This window comes from Schistocerca serialis, chromosome 3, assembly GCF_023864345.2.
Source record: "Schistocerca serialis cubense isolate TAMUIC-IGC-003099 chromosome 3, iqSchSeri2.2, whole genome shotgun sequence".
Taxonomy (NCBI): domain Eukaryota; kingdom Metazoa; phylum Arthropoda; class Insecta; order Orthoptera; family Acrididae; genus Schistocerca; species Schistocerca serialis.
Genome location: NC_064640.1, coordinates 822,316,534 through 822,322,141, shown reverse-complemented (window position 1 = coordinate 822,322,141; position 5,608 = coordinate 822,316,534). Strand labels below are relative to the sequence as shown.

Below are 5,608 nucleotides of genomic sequence, written 5' to 3'. Positions count from 1 at the left end.
TTTCCCCGCTGGGAGCAGCGTGGGCTTCCTACTAGCTAATAGCTTGCGAGCAGCCGAGGTGGACACTTTCTCTTTGACCCGAATTTCTTGGATACAGCGTTCTTCCTCATAGACGGGACAGTCGCGGGAGGACGCTGCATGGTCACCCTGACAGTTCACACAACGAGGAGACGGAGGTGGACAGTCACCCTCATGGGCATCCCCGCCACAAGTGACACATTTAGCCGCATTGGAACAAGACTGGCGAGTGTGATTAAAACGCTGACACTGGTAGCAGCGCGTAGGTGTCGGGACATAGGGACGAACAGAAATAACCTCGTATCCCTCTTTGATGCGCGATGGCAGCTTAACACTATCAAAGGTCAAGAAAAGTGTCCGGGTCGGTACAAGGTCATTGTTGACCTTTTTCATGACCCTATCGACAGCCGTCACGCCCTGCTCAGCGAGGAAAGACTGAATCTCCTCGTCAGTCAATCCGTCGAGTGATCTAGTATAGACCACACCACGAGACGAATTCAAAGTTCGGTGAGCCTCCACCCAGACAGGGAACGTGTACAGGAGTGTGGTTCGAAGCAGTTTCTGTGCCTGAAAGGCGCTCTCAGTTTCTAGTAACCATTGCGCAACCTTGTACAAGATTTAACAGTACCGGCTATGGCATCTACGCCCTTCTGGATAACGAAAGGGTTGACAGAGGAAAAATCCTTTCCGTCCTCAGATCGAGAAACGACGAGGAACTGTGGGGCAGGCGGTAGTACTTTTGTCACTGGTGGCTGGTCATGTTTCCGTTTGTGGGCAGAAGTCGAGAGAGAAGAAGAGAAATCCATTGCGGAGGAATCCCCCATGATTGCCAGCGTCTCCGATGGCGCGCTCCTTCCTTATGGGGACCGTCTCAGAGGGCACTCCCGCCTTAGGTGAATGTTTACACCTCAGGTCACACCTCCCGAGAAACAGACGGACGGACCAATCGGCATGGTCAGAAGGTATCAGCTCAGGCAATCACCCCTCCCTGGGCCTGGCCTTTACCAGGGGGTACGTGCGGGCCTTACTTTTCTACCCAGGGCAGGGAATTACGCGTTACCCCGTCACCGGCTATGCGTGCGAACGCGTGGTTCGGCCTTCAGGTGCGCACAGGGAAGAAGGAAGAAGAGGAAAAGGAAGAGAGAGAGGACAGACTGTCTCAAACGCCGAGGCGGAGACCAGAGAAGGCAAGGAGAAGAAGGCAAGGAGAAGAAGGAGAAGAAGGCAAGGAGAAGAAGGCAAGGGAAAGAGTAAGGAAGACAGTGAGATGGAGAAGAACAAAGAAAGGAACCAACCAAACGAAGGAAGAAACGAGAAGTGAAAAACCAAAAAGACCACAAATATAGGTTGTGGAACCGTCCGTCTCTGGACGCAGGCGCTAACTACCCCCTTGAGGGGGATGGACTCCTTTTAGTCGCCTCTTACGACAGGCAGGAATACCTCGGGCCTATTCAAGCCCCCGGATCCACAGGGGGGGCTATAGGAAAAGGAGGATAGCAATGGGTGTAGGGGGGAGGGGAGACGGAGGGGGAGGAATCTTGCGTCTCCCACCTTGGAATCTTCAGTACAGAATTTTTATTCATTACGAGATTCTCAGCCACTTGTAGAGGTGATTTCCCGTGATTCTGCAAAACTTTTCCTTTAGCCAATCGTAGCAACTAACTTTGGCACATAAATAAACTGTAAAGTGAACAACTTTTCTGGGAACACATTTATTTTTAAAATAATGAGAGGTGGAGGGTATTTAGTTAGTCGTGATGCATTTCAAGTACTACCCACAACTACTTCTCAGATAAGAAAGCTAACTATCCAAAATAAGGATAAACACTTGTTACAAAACGCTCCTCTTGCCCAACCTCTCTACAGTACGGCACTTGCTTGACCTGCACATTGCAACCTCAATTAAAATCAACCGAGCAAAAATGTGTGCACTTACTGGTTATAAATCACTTGATTGTTGCGGTCCTTACTTCTGAAATAGAAGACTTCAGGATTTTAAATCTTGGTGTCTGAACACAACATGTGAAGCTACTATCCTTTCCATCACACCTCACAAGCAACTAATGTCACTCAGCTTTCTTAATGCTACCGAGTGTCACACAAAGTACAGAATTTCTTTTCTCGTCAGTTACTCGCAAACGTTGACCCACCATTATGAGTGGCTGCAGTGTCTTAACCTACATAACCGTACATATGGTTTCAGACAAAGTGTTACTTGCAGAGGAGTAGGATAACAAGCTATCGGCCTGGCAATTGAGTTGGAGTTTGGCCGAAGCAACTTTAGGCACGAAGGAGATAATGATGTTTCCCTCCGAGAATAATTTTGCCTGGGCTGTAAGCGGCGCACAGCTCAGCGTTTACAAAGTTGCCAATTACATCTCACTCCGGGACTACTATTATTAAGTCCAGTTTCCACAGCAGCGAATGGAACCGAACGCAACCGTACGAACATTTGCAGACCACTTGCCAGTATTCACTACCTTTCGTCTACGAGGTCTGTTCAAAAAATTCCGGAACTTTGTCCACAAAATTTTTCTACGCTTACCTTCACTTATTTGTATATGATCTCCCCCACGACTGATACACGGCTCCCAACACCGTTTCCACTTCCGGGAGCAGACTGTGTTCGCCTTTCGCCGGACTGCGCGTCTATCGTTAACAAATCTTTGTCCTCTCAACTTGGTTTTCAACTTTGGAAATAAAAAAATGTCTGCAAGGGCCAAGCTGACCTGACAAGCTTTTTATTTTTTGATCGTTGAGAACATTTCCCTACCCATTGTGAAGACTGAACCCTGTTCTCAACGTCATAACGGCAGACCCACGTCCCATCACCAGTTGTAATTTTCTTAAGGAACATCTCGTTCTCATTTGGGTGATCCTAAAGCTCTTCTCAGATTGCGAGGCGGAGGTCTATCTGCTCTTGACTCATGAGCCGTGACACGAACTTGGCGGCAACACGATACATTCCAAGATGCTGTATTAGGATTTCACGATCCAACTGCAATGTTACATTCTTCTGCAATCTCTTTGACAGTCAGTCTTCGTTCAGCACGCACAGTTTCGTTGACGTTCCTGACACAAGCGTTGCTGGCAGAAGTCGAAGGACGTCCTGCACGGGGATCGTCTTCCGTCCGGCCGTTTTTAAAACGTGTGAACCATCCGTAACACCGAGTACGGCTTAAGCAGTCATCACCATAGGCTTCCTGCATCTTTTTGTGTGTCTGTAAAGGTGTTCTTGAGTTTAGCTTTTAAGTTCCTATGGGACCAAGCTGCTGAGGTCATCAGTCCCTAGGCTTGCACCACTTACACACACCCATGCCCGAGGGAGGACTCTAGCCTCGGACGGGAGGCACCCGCACGAACCGTGGCAAGGCCCCTCATACTGCGCGGCTACCCCGAGCGGCGGTTTTCTTGAGTTTCACGCAAAATTTATTTCAGGCGCATTGCTCCTCTAACTATCCCCTCTCGAAGTACGCCAACTGTGCGATCCAACACGCCATTGGCGCGAAATTACGAATGTTCAGAAATTTTTTTGATCACACCTCGCGTATTCAAAATTTAGGGTATGTACTAGAAATTTTTAGCAAGTAGACTTTCTCCGGATAGCTTGAAACGCGTACAGCGATGGCGAGGCATGACAGAATCTCTGACCAGAGAGTTGTTTATCGTTGCTAGATTTCAGTTCAGTTGCGAGTTGTAGTCGGTCGTTGTTGTGTGTGAGGAGTCAGCGGCCGTCGACATGGGTCTCTGGTCAAGATTCGGCATGAGGTATATTTTTAAATACGGTAATGAAGCAGCATTGCGCACATGTGATAATGTAATTCATATTAACTGTAATTAATTTGTTGAAGAATCGCCCCAATAATAATTTTGTTTTCAAACCAAGCATTTTAACAAAACAAACATTTTATTGAAAGAAAGTTTCCCATGCATATCGATACATCGATTTATTGTTATATGTCGATTTATATCGATGTACCTACTTATTTCGATATATGGAATTATCTCGAGATATCGATTTATTTCGTGGTACATATTTATTTCAGGAATCGATTTATTTCGAGATACCGATACATTGCGAGGTTTCGATTGTTTTCGGGACATCGATTTATTTCGATATATCGATATATCTCGAGATATCGACGTATTCCGATTCATCGGTTTGTTTCGCGATATCGATATATTTCGATATTTCTATTTATTTGGAGATATCGATGTATTTCGATATATCGATTTAACTCGAGACATCGGTTTATTTCGAGACATCGATTTATTTCGAAGTAGCGATATGTTTCGGTGTATCGATACGTTTCGCGGTATCGACATATCACTATATGTCGACATATTATGATATGTCGATACATTTCGATGTATCGATGTATTTCGCGATTCTATATATATCGATGTATCGATATATATCGTTTAATCGATATACTTCGATATATCGACGTATTTCCATAATTCGATATATTTTGCGATACCCCTTATTTAGATATATATATATATATATCGATTTTTCGATATATACAGATGTTTCGTTATATATCGACGTCCCGACATGTTTCGTGATTTCGATTACTTTCGAGATATCAATTTATTTCGATATATCGAATTGAAATCCTCAGCTGCTGACTGTTGTTGTTGATATACCTCGTGGCACACATTTTCAGCTGTCCCCATCAAGGTATATCAACAACACCTGTCGGCAGCCGAGGGTTTCAATTAATTAATCATTTATTGGTTCAAATGGCTCTTTGCACTATGGGACTTAACATCTGAGGTCATTAGTCCCATAGAACTTAGAACGACTTAAACCTAAGGACATCACACACATCCATGCCCGAGGTAGGGTTTGAACCTGCGACCGTACCGGTCCCGCGGTTCCCGACTGAAGCGCCTAGAACCGCTCGGCCACAACGGCCGGTCTATCATGTATTCTAGAGAAGCTGCTCGGTCATGAGTGGCGCCTGTTCTTTCGAGAACAGTTACTATCTTCATATATATGGTTAAACGCTACCCAGCCATTGACCTTCGTCTGTTCGAATGCGCACAGGTTGCCCGAATTCTTACGGGAATCGTCACCTTAGTGTGCGCCAGTAATGAGTGGATGGGCAAATACCTATTACGTACATTACGTACGTGGATTGTGGACAGTTGGGAATGTGAGTCTCACGGGAAGCGTGCAAGGGATAAATCCCTGCAGTCGTGCTATGCTATTCATTTGTGCCCTCGGTGGCTCAGATGGATTGAGTGTCTGCCATGTAAGCAGGAGATCCCGGGTTCGAGTCCCGGTCGGGGCACACATTTTCAGCTGTCCCCATCGAAGTGTATCAACAACACCTGTCGACAGCTGAGGGTTTCAATTAATTTTCAATTGTGAAGGTAATTCGATGATCCCTTTGCCAGGCACTTAAATGTGATTTGCAGGGTATCCATATAGATGTAGATGAAAGATGAAAGCTCGTCCGGTGACGCACGTGCACAAAATGATTCATACCGTAGAATGCATGCAAACATACTCGCCGACAATACGGACGAATATCGAGTGCAGGCTGCCGAGTGCTGCATACCCAGCTTAGACAGATCGGCT

General features: G+C 46.0%; 1 non-coding gene across 1 annotated transcript; it reads left to right on the top strand.

Moving 5' to 3' along the window:
* Window positions 1–5,243: 5,243 nt before the first annotated feature.
* Trnat-ugu (transfer RNA threonine (anticodon UGU)) lies at window positions 5,244–5,318 on the top strand. Its single transcript has one exon. It is a non-coding gene; the product is annotated as a tRNA-Thr (tRNA).
* The last annotated feature ends 290 nt before the right edge of the window (window positions 5,319–5,608 follow it).